This window comes from Schistocerca serialis, unplaced genomic scaffold (genome assembly GCF_023864345.2).
Source record: "Schistocerca serialis cubense isolate TAMUIC-IGC-003099 unplaced genomic scaffold, iqSchSeri2.2 HiC_scaffold_1322, whole genome shotgun sequence".
Taxonomy (NCBI): domain Eukaryota; kingdom Metazoa; phylum Arthropoda; class Insecta; order Orthoptera; family Acrididae; genus Schistocerca; species Schistocerca serialis.
In genome coordinates, this window is record NW_026047539.1 from 330,942 (window position 1) to 348,454 (window position 17,513).

General features: G+C 58.5%; 6 non-coding genes and 2 pseudogenes across 6 annotated transcripts; all 8 read right to left on the bottom strand.

The window, feature by feature from the left end:
* Positions 1-170: 170 nt before the first annotated feature.
* On the bottom strand, positions 171-363 carry LOC126439438 (U2 spliceosomal RNA). Its single transcript, XR_007581195.1, has one exon. It is a non-coding gene; the product is annotated as a U2 spliceosomal RNA (small nuclear RNA).
* A 759-nt stretch (positions 364-1,122) lies between these two features.
* LOC126439469 (U2 spliceosomal RNA) lies at positions 1,123-1,294 on the bottom strand (annotated as a pseudogene).
* Positions 1,295-7,496: 6,202 nt separating this feature from the next.
* Positions 7,497-7,630, bottom strand: LOC126439486 (U2 spliceosomal RNA; annotated as a pseudogene).
* A 763-nt stretch (positions 7,631-8,393) lies between these two features.
* Positions 8,394-8,586, bottom strand: LOC126439439 (U2 spliceosomal RNA). The gene has a single exon (XR_007581196.1). It is a non-coding gene; the product is annotated as a U2 spliceosomal RNA (small nuclear RNA).
* A 763-nt stretch (positions 8,587-9,349) lies between these two features.
* On the bottom strand, positions 9,350-9,542 carry LOC126439440 (U2 spliceosomal RNA). Its single transcript, XR_007581197.1, has one exon. It is a non-coding gene; the product is annotated as a U2 spliceosomal RNA (small nuclear RNA).
* Positions 9,543-10,305: 763 nt separating this feature from the next.
* On the bottom strand, positions 10,306-10,498 carry LOC126439441 (U2 spliceosomal RNA). Its single transcript, XR_007581198.1, has one exon. It is a non-coding gene; the product is annotated as a U2 spliceosomal RNA (small nuclear RNA).
* Positions 10,499-11,261: 763 nt separating this feature from the next.
* On the bottom strand, positions 11,262-11,460 carry LOC126439472 (U2 spliceosomal RNA). The gene has a single exon (XR_007581212.1). It is a non-coding gene; the product is annotated as a U2 spliceosomal RNA (small nuclear RNA).
* A 5,488-nt stretch (positions 11,461-16,948) lies between these two features.
* LOC126439442 (U2 spliceosomal RNA) lies at positions 16,949-17,141 on the bottom strand. The gene has a single exon (XR_007581199.1). It is a non-coding gene; the product is annotated as a U2 spliceosomal RNA (small nuclear RNA).
* Between the last annotated feature and the right edge of the window lie 372 nt (positions 17,142-17,513).

Here is a 17,513-nt window from a genome sequence, read left to right on the forward strand (position 1 = left end):
ATTCATAAGATAATGCTAAATTAATTACAAGAAATCGTGGAAACCGTGGAAATCGTGGTGTGTATGCAGCTAACTACTGGGCACATCGACAACTGCAACAAGTTTTGCTACCAGCGGAATATCTGATAACTGCAGAATATTTACCCATTTCAGGCTGTGTTTTAATTATTTTTAGGTGGGCCGATCCCGGCGGTACTGCAATGCCGGGCCAACCCGCGACAGAGGTGGAGCAAGCCCCTAGCACTCCGTCATGAGCCAAAAATGAGTTTAATATTCTGGTCCTGCGATGCAGGACGTATCAGATATTAAGCTGATAAGAACAGATACTACACTTTGATCTTAGCCAAAAGGCCGAGAAGCGATAAAGGAAAATCCGCATTCGAAGGGCCTAAATGCTTGCAGCGTGTGCGCTCCACATGTGGGAGTGACACACGGTGGTACGGGCCGATATGGCAACAGGCGACCGTCGAAAACATCGCAAAAGCAAGTGCGGGAAAGAAGGACAATTCGCGAGAGCACTCGTCAACAGCCCAGTACTACCCTCCATGGCGAACAGTAAACTGCGACTCCCATTTGAACGCCGCAAGCTGCCAGGGCAGTGGAGAAGCCGTGAGGCCGCCCCACAGCAGCGCCAGGCCGGCGCGAGCTACACCGGCGCGAGGCCGGCGCGAGCTACACCTAGCCTAGTGCTTACATCGTCCACCGCCAACTGCATACGTGTGTACACACGTATTCTGCGTGCGTGCGGCGGCGACGACGACGTTCGCGAGGAGCTAAGGATATAACTCCAAAAAATGAAATTAAAATTATCTGTGGCCGGACCATATGTGACGCCAACGAGGCATCCGAAGGCACCCTTCTGTGCCCATATAAATTACCAGCCTAGTGTAATGCGGCTGCAAGAGCGGTCCGGCTAACCGCAAAAAAAAAAAAAAAAAAAAAAAATAAAAAAATTCATAAGATAATGCTAAATTAATTACAAGAAATCGTGGAAACCGTGGAAATCGTGGTGTGTATGCAGCTAACTACTGGGCACATCGACAACTGCAACAAGTTTTGCTACCAGCGGAATATCTGATAACTGCAGAATATTTACCCATTTCAGGCTGTGTTTTAATTATTTTTAGGTGGGCCGATCCCGGCGGTACTGCAATGCCGGGCCAACCCGCGACAGAGGTGGAGCAAGCCCCTAGCACTCCGTCATGAGCCAAAAATGAGTTTAATATTCTGGTCCTGCGATGCAGGACGTATCAGATATTAAGCTGATAAGAACAGATGTTTATTTTCCAGAGATAATTCTTAGTTACAGTTTTAAGAAGTATAAATTTAAAAAAAAAGAATATTCATGACTCTATACAATGCGAGGTTTACAAATTTAATGAAAATTTAAGTCAAAATATATAGTAGACGGTTCTAACCGTACTTAAGTAATTGAATATTATTCTAATTCGTGGGTTAAGCCCACTACTTAAATATTGGAAGACCGCGTTAGGCGCGGATGCTTAAGTATATTACCTTAAGATTAATCCCGCGATAGGCGCGGCCTTAGATATTTCAGACCGGGAATGGTTTGGTGCTAGTTTTAGGATCTATTTTATTTATTGCATTCTTCTCCATGCCCTGACAGCACACTGCACATGCACGGCTGCCAGCGGCTGGTGTGCCACGCACGCAGGCGGGTCACACACAGCCGGACTTCTCCCCTCTGTCCGCCTTGCGGCAGACGTCACCGGGGTGTCGTGGCAGGAGGGCGTTGCTTCCCACGCTGGCTGGAGACTGCCGGGCAGTAGGCACACGTTTGGCGCCGCCTAGCACCGCGCCAACCGAGGTGGGGGCCATATTCGGCGGACACCACGGAGGGAGGGGCACCAGGCAGCACCGCACGCACCGCTACTGACTCGGCACTGCTGCAGTGCGGCGCGAAGGTGGTGTAGCGCCGCTGGTCCCGCGTCGTGGAGGAGAATCTCGACACCGACGTCACGAAGGCACCGACCTCGAAGTTCTCCGACGACTGCAGTCTCGAGGGTCTCGCAGCCTGACGTCAGAGCATGCCACAGTCTAGGGGGACACATACTGGCGGTGGCCAGTAATGTGTTCCACGTAAATGTCGCGGGACCACTTGATGGTGTCAGACACCATCAGCCGCCGCATCAGTTGGCAGTAGCGGCTAGCGATGCCTAGGTGCCGAAGCACTGCATCGTTCTGGCGGTCCCACGCCCCCAGACTTCCAACAACCAGGGCGTCGACAGTGACGGAGTAGCCGCGAGCGGCTAATCCGCGCGCAACGTCGGCGTACTTTATCTTCTTCAGTTGCCGAGCGTTGTCGAGCGCAATCCGCCTATTCTCGAAGGGGATTGTCACATCGACGATGGTCACAGTCTTCGCGGCCTCGTCAGTTATTACGAGGTCCGGACGCAGCCCACTGCTGTCCCCTATGACGGCTTGGTTAATCCTGATGTCAGGAACAGCAGCGTTTCCTCTCCTTGGCCGCCCAGCGACTGCTGTCGCGAGGCGGTTGAGGACCGCGTTGTGGCGATACTGCAGGGCTGCTGAGTGCACCATGCACGCGTTAATCACGTGCGGGAGCGTCTCGTTGTTGTGGCCACAGCGTCGGCAGGCTTTGTTGTTGTTTGCCCGCCCATCAAAGCGGCGACAACCGTTCAGAGGCACGACTCCGAGCCTGGCGCGATGGATAAAGCGCCAGTCTGCGAAGCGGGTGTATTTGCCTCCCGCTATGAAGTGGTTGGACGCTGTGGACTCCCTGGTACACTCGAACACCTTCCCCTGGTCAGGTTTCCTGAGTAGGAGGTTGCGCAGGCGCTGCCTCAGACACTCGCGGAGCGTCCGCGAGAGGAGCCGTTTGGCGCCCCCTCCCACCCGGACATGCTCGACGCCAGTGTTGACGATGCGTCCCACGCTGTCATCATCGTGTTGTGGTCCATCGCCGCCATCATCGAGGTGTCGTGTAGTCACAGGCGCCGTCCCCTCCGTGGCCGGCTGCGTCACCCCTCCGATGCCGCCGTGTTCCGCGTCGTCAGCGATGGCGGGTCGGCCGCCGACCTCCACCTGCAACTCAGAAAGCAGCTCACTCCAGCGCCAGGTGACGCCACGCGGCGCTAGGCGCCTTGTGGCGTTCCTGACGCGCGTCCACAGTGACTGGATGTCACCTCCGTCGCGTGCGAGGTCACCCTCAGTGCTGCCGCTAAGGTAGGTGGCCAAGTCGGAACGACTCGGCTCCCTCCCCAGTCGGCGGCGCGCGGCCGTAGTTAGTGTGGCCCAGGCGATGTCGCGGACGGTGGCGTCGTCGCAGTGCAGCATGCGGAAGCCGTGGACGATCGTCGAGATGTCCGCAGCGTCCGCGAGCGGCGTCAGGCCGCATCCTCCCTCTCCCAGCGCGAGGTACAGCTGTTCGGTGGACGCACGCTGCGGGAGGAACAGCCAAGATTTGACAGCCGCTTTCACTGCCTTGTCGAGTGCAGATAGCGGCCCCTTGCGTACCGCTCCGCCCCGCATGACAAAGTCAAGCCTAGGGAGGAGGAAGACACGCACAGCGTCAATCTTCTGCCAGGGAGCCAGCAGGGAAGCGTCCAGGTGCTGCAAGTCGCGTCGAATTGCCGCGATCGCATCCGTTGGCGTCTGCGTGACTTTGTACCCGGTGGGAACGCCAAGATGGAGGTAGGCGTCACCCGCACCGAGCACGGCTGGTTCTCCCCCTTGTAGGGCGAATACCGAGCCTAGTGTCTGCCGACGGCGGATGTGAAGCGTGGCACACTTCGACGGCTTGAAGGTAAGCCCGGCCCACGTCGCCGCCTCACCCACAACATTGAGGAGCGTCTGCATCGCCTCTGAATCCCGCGCCAGAAGCACGATATCGTCCGCATACGCCAGTGCACTCACACTGACGCCGCTAAGCGGAATACCACACTCATTTCTGAGCGAGGTTGCGGCGCGAAGTACCGGCTCGAGCGCGAGATTAAAGACGATGGGCGACAGTGGACAGCCCTGCTTGACCCCCGCCTGGATCTCTATCTCCTCCGTTAGTCCGTCAGATGTACGGACGCGGGTGGAGCAACCATCGTACATGTCGGCAATTAGATGGTGCAATTGCTCTGGTAGTCCCATCCTGCTCAGTACTCCAAGGAGGTGAGCGTGAGGCACTGAACCAAAAGCATTCGCCAGATCAAGCCAAGCAAAGCATGCTTGGCCTCCCCTACGCCTTGCATCATCAATTGCCGTCTGCACAATGAAGTTGTGCTCATAGCAGCCTTCAAACGTGCGGAAGCCCTTCTGCTCTGGGGAGAGCAGGTTCAACCGCTCCGCCCAGAGGGAAGTGCGGTCCGCAACGATTGCAGCAAAGAGCTTAGAGATGGTAGAGCTCAATGCTAAAGGCCGCCAGTTTGTCACATCCGAGACGTCCCCTTTCTTGTGGATGAGGACGGTAGTGGATATTTTCCATTGCACCGGAGTCTTCCGCTCATTCCAGCAGCGCGAGAAGATCCTAGCTAGCACATGGCAGCCAGGATCCCCACGTCGCAAGTCCGAGTAGGTGACTCCGTCTGCCCCAGGAGCAGTATTGCTCGCCTTCTGGAGCCGCTGTTGCACCTCTGAAGGGGTGATCGGCAGCAGGACCTCCTCGCTGACATCAGGAGGCGTGGTGGCGGCAAAGTCCGGGACAGCAGCTGGTGCATCTGAAACAGAGAAGTCAGATTTCGCATAGATCTTTTTAAAGTGCTCCGTGAGCACGCTGCCATCGATTTGGCAGTACGGTGACGTCTCGCCAAGGACGCGCTGCATCGCCTTGCGCCGGTCCGCGCGGTACAGCTTCTGAATCTCAGAAGCTGCATTCGCGTCGTACCGACGCTCGGCGGCCGCCGCGCGCCGTGCGCCACGTCCACCGCGCCGCCCACCGCGGCCGCGTGTAGCGGCAGGGGGAGGGGGATTGGCAGCAGCGTCGGCGCGGCCCTGGCCGCGGTGCGCTGCTGCTGGTGGCCCATCCTGTCGACCTCCGGCTGCCTGGCGTTGTGGCTTCGTCTCGGCGATCTCGGAGATGAAGTCCTCGACGACCGCGACGAATGCGTCCCACGGTTGGTTGTGGACGCTCTCCAGGGCCGCCAGCCAGCGCCGCTGCCTCTCCGTTAGCCGAGCGTCGGCCGGGGGAGGGGGGGGCGGAGCTGCCTCGGTTGCGCCCTGTTCGGAAGGTACAGGGGGGCCTGTCAGGTCTTGTGAAGGACGGGAGTTTTGCGGCGGGAGGTTGGGACTGGGCCGGTTGTTACGGCGTCGGCGTCTCCTCCTCTTGCTGCCAGTTCTCGGAGATGCAGCTGCAGTTCCTCCGTCCACGTCGCGCCGCTCCGTCGTCTGCGTCGGTGGTGGTGCCGTGCTGCCATCTGGCGTGGGCCGCTCAGTGCTGCTCTCGATCGCCGCGCTGGTGACAGGTGGCGCAGCGGTAGCAGCAGGGGCCGGTGTAGCTTGCGCCGGCCTGGCGCTCGGGTCAGGCGCACCGCGGCTGGTGTTCGCCGCGCCGCCAACAGATGGCCCGGCGGTCGCCAGCGGCCCGCCGCCGGCGCGAGAAACACGGGGTGTAGCTCGCGCCGGCTGACCGGCCGCGCCAGCTCGCCCCGGGCCGCTGTTACGCGGACTGGGTGCCCGACGATCGCTACCAGATGGCGCAGTGGTCGTAGGGGTGGCTGGTGTAGCCCGCGCCGGCCGGGCGTCTCGAGGTGTAGCTCGCGCCGGCCTGGCGCTCGGGCCCAGCGCACCGCGGCTGTTGTTCGCCGCGCCGCCAACAGATGGCCCGGCGGTCGCCAGCGGCCCGCCGCCGGCGCAAGAAACACGAGGTGTAGCTCGCGCCGGCTGACCGGACGTGCCGGCTCGCCCCGGGCCGCTGTTACGCGGACTGGGTGCCCAACGATCGCTACCAGATGGCGCAGTGGTCGTAGAGGTGGCCGGTGTTGCCCGCGCCGGCCGGGCGTCTCCAGGTGTAGCTCGCGCCGGCCTGGCAATCGGGCCCAGCGCACCGCGGCTGTTGTTCGCCGCGCCGCCAACAGATGGCCCAGCGGTCGCCCGCGCCCTGCCGCCGGCGCGAGATACACGAGGTGTAGCTCGCGCCGGCCGCCCAGGCGCGTTGGCTCGCGCCGGGCCGCTGTTACGCGGACTGGGCGGTATGATGCGCCGTCGGTCCGGGGGCGGTGGTCTGCGTCCTGCAGCACGGCGTCTGTCCCTCCGTGGGGTGACTACGTGCCACTCATTATCTGAAACAGAGGCTGCCTGTTTAGTAGCACTCCCTGCCTGAGCGGAGACGGAGTGACGGGCGTCACTCGACGTTACCGCCGGCAGGGCAGAGGAAACGCGGCGCGTGTACGTCTGCGACCGCACAAGCACCACACCATCCGGTGCATCCGCCGGGCTCGCGGCCTTTGGTGCGTCAATCAGCGGCGCGGCTGCGCCGTGAATAACACCAACGGTCGCGGCGAGCGAGGCAGCCTGCCTGCCACTGCCCACCCGCACCGCAGAGCCACCTGTTGGCGGCGTAGCGAATGCGGGCGGCAGTCCCAGGCCGGTACCCACGCTCCCGACAGATGGCGGGCGGGAGGCGCCTGCGGCAGCCGCACGACGTGGCCAGCGTACGCCACTGGGTGCAATGGCCGGCGCGGGCAGCGGCGAGCCGCGGCCTTTGTCGGACACTGCGCCTCTGGCCGGAGCGACGCGTTCGGCGGCAGGCGTCGGCAGCGGGCTGCCTTCACCTCCCGAACTTGCGCTCGGCACTCGTGGCGACGCGGTTGACGTCGCGGAGCGTGTCGGCAGGGGGATGCCAGACCTCCTCGGCGTGCGCACACAAAGTACACACGACGCGGGGGTGGCAACCACCGCCGTCCTGGGCGTCGCAGACGCCTGCACACTCACACAGGGTGAGGGCAAGGCAGCCTGTGAGCCCACCACGCTGCTGCGGGTCAGGACCGCCGCGTAAGTTAAACCTAAGTCCAGCCGGTCTGTCCTACTAGCTTCGGGGACCGGACTGGGCTGTGGCCATAGCCCCTCTCTATTATCTAAGGCTAGGCGGCCTATGGTACTAGCTTCCCGAGCCGCTTTCGCCTGTGGCTTGCGCCCAGCACTAACTAAGGACGAAGGGCCTGTCCTACTAGCTTCGGGGGCCCTCGCCTGTGACCTCCCGCCGGCCGACCACTCTGGGTGCCCCAGAGAGCCAGACACGGCATCGTGTCCCATACCCACTCTCCCCCGACTGGCAGCGCCGGGGGTTGCGGAATCTGCATTGCAGAGCCGCTGGTGTAGCCGCAGCGTCTTCAGCCGCGGGTCGCGTCGGCCGCAAAACTGGCACTCGAAAACGGGAACCGTTTCCGGGTCGTGCAGCCTCCTGTAGTGGCGGAGAAGGGCCGAGTGGTCCTTGTACTCGCCAAAAGTTGGTCTCCCGGCAGCCTTGGTGACGAAGCAGATCCGGCAGCGGAAGACCTCCGCCGGCAGCGTCACCACGAGCTCCATTGTTCAGGTCGCGGACCTGAAACAGGAGAATAAGCGCGACCGCTTCCCGGTGCAGTAATCAGTCCATATGAGCTCACATTAAGCTGATAAGAACAGATACTACACTTTGATCTTAGCCAAAAGGCCGAGAAGCGATAAAGGAAAATCCGCATTCGAAGGGCCTAAATGCTTGCAGCGTGTGCGCTCCACATGTGGGAGTGACACACGGTGGTACGGGCCGATATGGCAACAGGCGACCGTCGAAAACATCGCAAAAGCAAGTGCGGGAAAGAAGGACAATTCGCGAGAGCACTCGTCAACAGCCCAGTACTACCCTCCATGGCGAACAGTAAACTGCGACTCCCATTTGAACGCCGCAAGCTGCCAGGGCAGTGGAGAAGCCGTGAGGCCGCCCCACAGCAGCGCCAGGCCGGCGCGAGCTACACCGGCGCGAGGCCGGCGCGAGCTACACCTAGCCTAGTGCTTACATCGTCCACCGCCAACTGCATACGTGTGTACACACGTATTCTGCGTGCGTGCGGCGGCGACGACGACGTTCGCGAGGAGCTAAGGATATAACTCCAAAAAATGAAATTAAAATTATCTGTGGCCGGACCATATGTGACGCCAACGAGGCATCCGAAGGCACCCTTCTGTGCCCATATAAATTACCAGCCTAGTGTAATGCGGCTGCAAGAGCGGTCCGGCTAACCGCAAAAAAAAAAAAAAAAAAAATAAAAAAATAAAAAAATTCATAAGATAATGCTAAATTAATTACAAGAAATCGTGGAAACCGTGGAAATCGTGGTGTGTATGCAGCTAACTACTGGGCACATCGACAACTGCAACAAGTTTTGCTACCAGCGGAATATCTGATAACTGCAGAATATTTACCCATTTCAGGCTGTGTTTTAATTATTTTTAGGTGGGCCGATCCCGGCGGTACTGCAATGCCGGGCCAACCCGCGACAGAGGTGGAGCAAGCCCCTAGCACTCCGTCATGAGCCAAAAATGAGTTTAATATTCTGGTCCTGCGATGCAGGACGTATCAGATATTAAGCTGATAAGAACAGATACTACACTTTGATCTTAGCCAAAAGGCCGAGAAGCGATAAAGGAAAATCCGCATTCGAAGGGCCTAAATGCTTGCAGCGTGTGCGCTCCACATGTGGGAGTGACACACGGTGGTACGGGCCGATATGGCAACAGGCGACCGTCGAAAACATCGCAAAAGCAAGTGCGGGAAAGAAGGACAATTCGCGAGAGCACTCGTCAACAGCCCAGTACTACCCTCCATGGCGAACAGTAAACTGCGACTCCCATTTGAACGCCGCAAGCTGCCAGGGCAGTGGAGAAGCCGTGAGGCCGCCCCACAGCAGCGCCAGGCCGGCGCGAGCTACACCGGCGCGAGGCCGGCGCGAGCTACACCTAGCCTAGTGCTTACATCGTCCACCGCCAACTGCATACGTGTGTACACACGTATTCTGCGTGCGTGCGGCGGCGACGACGACGTTCGCGAGGAGCTAAGGATATAACTCCAAAAAATGAAATTAAAATTATCTGTGGCCGGACCATATGTGACGCCAACGAGGCATCCGAAGGCACCCTTCTGTGCCCATATAAATTACCAGCCTAGTGTAATGCGGCTGCAAGAGCGGTCCGGCTAACCGCAAAAAAAAAAAAAAAAAAAATAAAAAAATAAAAAAATTCATAAGATAATGCTAAATTAATTACAAGAAATCGTGGAAACCGTGGAAATCGTGGTGTGTATGCAGCTAACTACTGGGCACATCGACAACTGCAACAAGTTTTGCTACCAGCGGAATATCTGATAACTGCAGAATATTTACCCATTTCAGGCTGTGTTTTAATTATTTTTAGGTGGGCCGATCCCGGCGGTACTGCAATGCCGGGCCAACCCGCGACAGAGGTGGAGCAAGCCCCTAGCACTCCGTCATGAGCCAAAAATGAGTTTAATATTCTGGTCCTGCGATGCAGGACGTATCAGATATTAAGCTGATAAGAACAGATACTACACTTTGATCTTAGCCAAAAGGCCGAGAAGCGATAAAGGAAAATCCGCATTCGAAGGGCCTAAATGCTTGCAGCGTGTGCGCTCCACATGTGGGAGTGACACACGGTGGTACGGGCCGATATGGCAACAGGCGACCGTCGAAAACATCGCAAAAGCAAGTGCGGGAAAGAAGGACAATTCGCGAGAGCACTCGTCAACAGCCCAGTACTACCCTCCATGGCGAACAGTAAACTGCGACTCCCATTTGAACGCCGCAAGCTGCCAGGGCAGTGGAGAAGCCGTGAGGCCGCCCCACAGCAGCGCCAGGCCGGCGCGAGCTACACCGGCGCGAGGCCGGCGCGAGCTACACCTAGCCTAGTGCTTACATCGTCCACCGCCAACTGCATACGTGTGTACACACGTATTCTGCGTGCGTGCGGCGGCGACGACGACGTTCGCGAGGAGCTAAGGATATAACTCCAAAAAATGAAATTAAAATTATCTGTGGCCGGACCATATGTGACGCCAACGAGGCATCCGAAGGCACCCTTCTGTGCCCATATAAATTACCAGCCTAGTGTAATGCGGCTGCAAGAGCGGTCCGGCTAACCGCAAAAAAAAAAAAAAAAAAAATAAAAAAATAAAAAAATTCATAAGATAATGCTAAATTAATTACAAGAAATCGTGGAAACCGTGGAAATCGTGGTGTGTATGCAGCTAACTACTGGGCACATCGACAACTGCAACAAGTTTTGCTACCAGCGGAATATCTGATAACTGCAGAATATTTACCCATTTCAGGCTGTGTTTTAATTATTTTTAGGTGGGCCGATCCCGGCGGTACTGCAATGCCGGGCCAACCCGCGACAGAGGTGGAGCAAGCCCCTAGCACTCCGTCATGAGCCAAAAATGAGTTTAATATTCTGGTCCTGCGATGCAGGACGTATCAGATATTAAGCTGATAAGAACAGATACTACACTTTGATCTTAGCCAAAAGGCCGAGAAGCGATAAAGGAAAATCCGCATTCGAAGGGCCTAAATGCTTGCAGCGTGTGCGCTCCACATGTGGGAGTGACACACGGTGGTACGGGCCGATATGGCAACAGGCGACCGTCGAAAACATCGCAAAAGCAAGTGCGGGAAAGAAGGACAATTCGCGAGAGCACTCGTCAACAGCCCAGTACTACCCTCCATGGCGAACAGTAAACTGCGACTCCCATTTGAACGCCGCAAGCTGCCAGGGCAGTGGAGAAGCCGTGAGGCCGCCCCACAGCAGCGCCAGGCCGGCGCGAGCTACACCGGCGCGAGGCCGGCGCGAGCTACACCTAGCCTAGTGCTTACATCGTCCACCGCCAACTGCATACGTGTGTACACACGTATTCTGCGTGCGTGCGGCGGCGACGACGACGTTCGCGAGGAGCTAAGGATATAACTCCAAAAAATGAAATTAAAATTATCTGTGGCCGGACCATATGTGACGCCAACGAGGCATCCGAAGGCACCCTTCTGTGCCCATATAAATTACCAGCCTAGTGTAATGCGGCTGCAAGAGCGGTCCGGCTAACCGCAAAAAAAAAAAAAAAAAAAATAAAAAAATAAAAAAATTCATAAGATAATGCTAAATTAATTACAAGAAATCGTGGAAACCGTGGAAATCGTGGTGTGTATGCAGCTAACTACTGGGCACATCGACAACTGCAACAAGTTTTGCTACCAGCGGAATATCTGATAACTGCAGAATATTTACCCATTTCAGGCTGTGTTTTAATTATTTTTAGGTGGGCCGATCCCGGCGGTACTGCAATGCCGGGCCAACCCGCGACAGAGGTGGAGCAAGCCCCTAGCACTCCGTCATGAGCCAAAAATGAGTTTAATATTCTGGTCCTGCGATGCAGGACGTATCAGATATTAAGCTGATAAGAACAGATTTTTATTTTCCGAGATAATTCTTAGTTACAGTTTTAAGAAGTATAAATTTAAGAAAGAATATTCGTGACTCTATACAAATCGAGTATTACAAATTTAATGAAAATTTAAGTTGAAATATATAGTAAACGGTTCTAACCGCACTTAAATAGTTGAATCTAATTCTAATTCGTGGGTTAAGCCCACTACTTAAATATTGGAAGACCGCGTTAGGCGCGGATGCTTAAGTATATTACCTTAAGATTAATCCCGCGATAAGCGCGGCCTTAGATATTTCAGACCGGGGGAGGTTTGGAGCTAGTTTTAGGATCTATTTTCTTTATTGCATTCATCTCCATGCCCTGACAGCACACTGCACATGCACGGCTGCCAGCGGCTGGTGTGCCACGCACGCAGGCGGGTCACACACAGCCGGACTTCTCCCCTCTGTCCGCCTTGCGGCAGACGTCACCGGGGTGTCGTGGCAGGAGGGCGTTGCTTCCCACGCTGGCTGGAGACTGCCGGGCAGTAGGCACACGTTTGGCGCCGCCTAGCACCGCGCCAACCGAGGTGGGGGCCATATTCGGCGGACACCACGGAGGGAGGGGCACCAGGCAGCACCGCACGCACCGCTACTGACTCGGCACTGCTGCAGTGCGGCGCGAAGGTGGTGTAGCGCCGCTGGTCCCGCGTCGTGGAGGAGAATCTCGACACCGACGTCACGAAGGCACCGACCTCGAAGTTCTCCGACGACTGCAGTCTCGAGGGTCTCGCAGCCTGACGTCAGAGCATGCCACAGTCTAGGGGGACACATACTGGCAGTGGCCAGTAATGTGTTCCACGTAAATGTCGCGGGACCACTTGATGGTGTCAGACACCATCAGCCGCCGCATCAGTTGGCAGTAGCGGCTAGCGATGCCTAGGTGCCGAAGCACTGCATCGTTCTGGCGGTCCCACGCCCCCAGACTGCCAACAACCAGGGCGTCGACAGTGACGGAGTAGCCGCGAGCGGCTAATCCGCGCGCAACGTCGGCGTACTTTATCCTCTTCAGTTGCCGAGCGTTGTCGAGCGCAATCCGCCTATTCTCGAAGGGGATTGTCACATCGACGATGGTCACAGTCTTCGCGGCCTCGTCAGTTATTACGAGGTCCGGACGCAGCCCACTGCTGTCCCCTATGACGGCTTGGTTAATCCTGATGTCAGGAACAGCAGCGTTTCCTCTCCTTGGCCGCCCAGCGACTGCTGTCGCGAGGCGGTTGAGGACCGCGTTGTGGCGATACTGCAGGGCTGCAGAGTGCACCATGCACGCGTTAATCACGTGCGGGAGCGTCTCGTTGTTGTGGCCACAGCGTCGGCAGGCTTTGTTGTTGTTTGCCCGCCCATCAAAGCGGCGACAACCGTTCAGAGGCACGACTCCGAGCCTGGCGCGATGGATAAAGCGCCAGTCTGCGAAGCGGGTGTATTTGCCTCCCGCTATGAAGTGGTTGGACGCTGTGGACTCCCTGGTACACTCGAACACCTTCCCCTGGTCAGGTTTCCTGAGTAGGAGGTTGCGCAGGCGCTGCCTCAGACACTCGCGGAGCGTCCGCGAGAGGAGCCGTTTGGCGCCCCCTCCCACCCGGACATGCTCGACGCCAGTGTTGACGATGCGTCCCACGCTGTCATCATCGTGTTGTGGTCCATCGCCGCCATCATCGAGGTGTCGTGTAGTCACAGGCGCCGTCCCCTCCGTGGCCGGCTGCGTCACCCCTCCGATGCCGCCGTGTTCCGCGTCGTCAGCGATGGCGGGTCGGCCGCTGACCTCCACCTGCAACTCAGAAAGCAGCTCACTCCAGCGCCAGGTGACGCCACGCGGCGCTAGGCGCCTTGTGGCGTTCCTGACGCGCGTCCACAGTGACTGGATGTCACCTCCGTCGCGTGCGAGGTCACCCTCAGTGCTGCCGCTAAGGTAGGTGGCCAAGTCGGAACGACTCGGCTCCCTCCCCAGTCGGCGGCGTGCGGCCGTAGATAGAGTGGCCCAGGCGATGTCGCGGACGGTGGCGTCGTCGCAGTGCAGCATGCGGAAGCCGTGGACGATCGTCGAGATGTCCGCAGCGTCCGCGAGCGGCGTCAGGCCGCATCCTCCCTCTCCCAGCGCGAGGTACAGCTGTTCAGTGGACGCACGCTGTGGGAGGAACAGCCAAGATTTGACAGCCGCTTTCACTGCCTTGTCGAGTGCAGATAGCGGCCCCTTGCGTACCGCTCCGCCCCGCATGACAAAGTCAAGCCTAGGGAGGAGGAAGACACGCACAGCGTCAATCTTCTGCCAGGGAGCCAGCAGGGAAGCGTCCAGGTGCTGCAAGTCGCGTCGAATTGCCGCGATCGCATCCGTTGGCGTCTGCGTGACTTTGTACCCGGTGGGAACGCCAAGATGGAGGTAGGCGTCACCCGCACCGAGCACGGCTGGTTCTCCCCCTTGCAGGGCGAATACCGAGCCTAGTGTCTGCCGACGGCGGATGTGGAGCGTGGCACACTTCGACGGCTTGAAGGTAAGCCCGGCCCACGTCGCCGCCTCACCCACAACATTGAGGAGCGTCTGCATCGCCTCTGAATCCCGCGCCAGAAGCACGATATCGTCCGCATACGCCAGTGCACTCACACTGACGCCGCTAAGCGGAATACCACACTCATTTCTGAGTGAGGTTGCGGCGCGAAGTACCGGCTCGAGCGCGAGATTAAAGACGATGGGCGACAGTGGACAGCCCTGCTTGACCCCTGCCTGGATCTCTATCTCCTCCGTTAGTCCGTCAGATGTACGGACGCGGGTGGAGCAACCATTGTACATGTCGGCAATTAGATGGTGCAATTGCTCTGGTAGTCCCATCCTGCTCAGTACTCCAAGGAGGTGAGCGTGAGGCACTGAACCGAAAGCATTCGCCAGATCAAGCCAAGCAAAGCATGCTTGGCCTCCCCTGCGCCTTGCATCATCAATTGCCGTCTGCACAATGAAGTTGTGCTCGTAGCAGCCTTCAAACGTGCGGAAGCCCTTCTGTTCTGGGGAGAGCAGGTTCAAACGCTCTGCCCAGAGAGAAGTGCGGTCCGCAACGATTGCAGCAAAGAGCTTAGAGATGGTAGAGCTCAATGCTAGAGGCCGCCAGTTTGTCACGTCCGAGACGTCCCCTTTCTTGTGGATGAGGACGGTAGTGGATATTTTCCACTGCACCGGAGTCTTCCGCTCATTCCAGCAGCGCGAGAAGATCTTAGCTAGCACGTGGCAGCCAGGATCCTCACGTCGCAAGTCCGAGTAGGTGACTCCGTCTGCCCCAGGAGCAGTATTGCTCGCCTTCTGGAGCCGCTGTTGCACCTCTGAAGGGGTGATCGGCGGCAGGACCTCCTCGCTGACATCAGGAGGCGTGGTGGCGGCAAAGTCCGGGACAGCAGCTGGTGCATCTGAAACAGAAAAGTCAGATTTAGCATATACTTTCTTGAAGTGCTCCGTGAGCACGTTGCCATCGATTTGGCAGTACGGCGACGTTTCGCCAAGGACGCGCTGCATCGCCTTGCGCCGGTCCGCGCGGTACAGCTTCTGAATCTCAGACGCTGCATTCGCGTCGTACCGACGCTCGGCGGCCGCCGCGCGTCGTGCGCCACGTCCACCGCGCCGCCCACCGCGGCCGCGTGTAGGGGCAGGGGGAGGGGGATTGGCAGCAGCGTCGGCGCGGCCCTGGCCGCTGCGCGCTGCTGCTGGCGGCCCGTCCTGTCGATCTCCGGCTGCCTGGCGTTGTGGCTTCGTCTCGGCGATCTCGGAGATGAAGTCCTCGACGACCGCGACGAATGCGTCCCACGGTTGGTTGTGGACGCTCTCCAGGGCCGCCAGCCAGCGCCGCTGCCTCTCCGTTAGCCGAGCGTCGGCCGGGGGAGGGGGGGGCGGAGCTGCCTCAGTTGCGCCCTGTTCGGAGGGAACAGGGGGGCCTGTCAGGTCTGGTGAAGGACGGGAGTCTTGCGGCGGGAGGTTGGGACTGGGCCGGTTGTTACGGCGTCGGCGTCTCCTCTTGTTGCTGCCAGTTCTCGGAGATGCAGCTGCAGTCCCTCCGTTCACGTCGCGCCGCTCCGTCGTCTGCGTCGGTGGTGGTGCCGTGCTGCCATCTGGCGTGGGCCGCGCAGTACTGCTTTCGGTCGCCGCGCTGGTGACAGGTGGCGCAGCGGTAGCAGCAGGGGCCGGTGTAGCTTGCGCCGGCCTGGCGCTCGGGTCGGGCGCACCGCGGCTGGTGTTCGCCGCGCCGCCAACAGATGGCCCGGCGGTCGCCAGCGGCCCGCCGCCGGCGCAAGAAACACGAGGTGTAGCTCGCGCCGGCTGATCGGGCGCGCCGACTCGCCCCGGGCCGCTGTTACGCGGACTGGGTGCCCGACGGTCGCTAGCAGATGGCGCAGTGGTCGTAGAGGTGGCAGGTGTTGCCCGCGCCGGCCGGGCGTCTCGAGGTGTAGCTCGCGCCGGCCTGGCGCTCGGGCCCAGCGCACCGCGGCTGTTGTTCGCCGCGCCGCCAACAGATGGCCCGGCGGTCGCCAGCGGCCCGCCGCCGGCGCAAGAGACACGAGGTGTAGCTCGCGCCGGCTGACCGGACGCGCCGGCTCGCGCCGGGCCGCTGTTACGCGGACTGGGTGCCCGACGATCGCTGCCAGATGGCGCAGTGGTCGTAGAGGTGGCCGGTGTTGCCCGCGCCGGCCGGGCGTCTCCAGGTGTAGCTCGCGCCGGCCTGGCGCTCGGGCCCAGCGCAGATACTACACTTTGATCTTAGCCAAAAGGCCGAGAAGCGATAAAGGAAAATCCGCATTCGAAGGGCCTAAATGCTTGCAGCGTGTGCGCTCCACATGTGGGAGTGACACACGGTGGTACGGGCCGATATGGCAACAGGCGACCGTCGAAAACATCGCAAAAGCAAGTGCGGGAAAGAAGGACAATTCGCGAGAGCACTCGTCAACAGCCCAGTACTACCCTCCATGGCGAACAGTAAACTGCGACTCCCATTTGAACGCCGCAAGCTGCCAGGGCAGTGGAGAAGCCGTGAGGCCGCCCCACAGCAGCGCCAGGCCGGCGCGAGCTACACCGGCGCGAGGCCGGCGCGAGCTACACCTAGCCTAGTGCTTACATCGTCCACCGCCAACTGCATACGTGTGTACACACGTATTCTGCGTGCGTGCGGCGGCGACGACGACGTTCGCGAGGAGCTAAGGATATAACTCCAAAAAATGAAATTAAAATTATCTGTGGCCGGACCATATGTGACGCCAACGAGGCATCCGAAGGCACCCTTCTGTGCCCATATAAATTACCAGCCTAGTGTAATGCGGCTGCAAGAGCGGTCCGGCTAACCGCAAAAAAAAAAAAAAAAAAAAAAAATAAAAAAATTCATAAGATAATGCTAAATTAATTACAAGAAATCGTGGAAACCGTGGAAATCGTGGTGTGTATGCAGCTAACTACTGGGCACATCGACAACTGCAACAAGTTTTGCTACCAGCGGAATATCTGATAACTGCAGAATATTTACCCATTTCAGGCTGTGTTTTAATTATTTTTAGGTGGGCCGATCCCGGCGGTACTGCAATGCCGGGCCAACCCGCGACAGAGGTGGAGCAAGCCCCTAGCACTCCGTCATGAGCCAAAAATGAGTTTAATATTCTGGTCCTGCGATGCAGGACGTATCAGATATTAAGCTGATAAGAACAGATACTACACTTTGATCTTAGCCAAAAGGCCGAGAAGCGATAAAGGAAAATCCGCATTCGAAGGGCCTAAATGCTTGCAGCGTGTGCGCTCCACATGTGGGAGTGACACACGGTGGTACGGGCCGATATGGCAACAGGCGACCGTCGAAAACATCGCAAAAGCAAGTGCGGGAAAGAAGGACAATTCGCGAGAGCACTCGTCAACAGCCCAGTACTACCCTCCATGGCGAACAGTAAACTGCGACTCCCATTTGAACGCCGCTAGCTGCCAGGGCAGTGGAGAAGCCGTGAGGCCGCCCCACAGCAGCGCCAGGCCGGCGCGAGCTACACCGGCGCGAGGCCGGCGCGAGCTACACCTAGCCTAGTGCTTACATCGTCCACCGCAAACTGCATACGTGTGTACACACGTATTC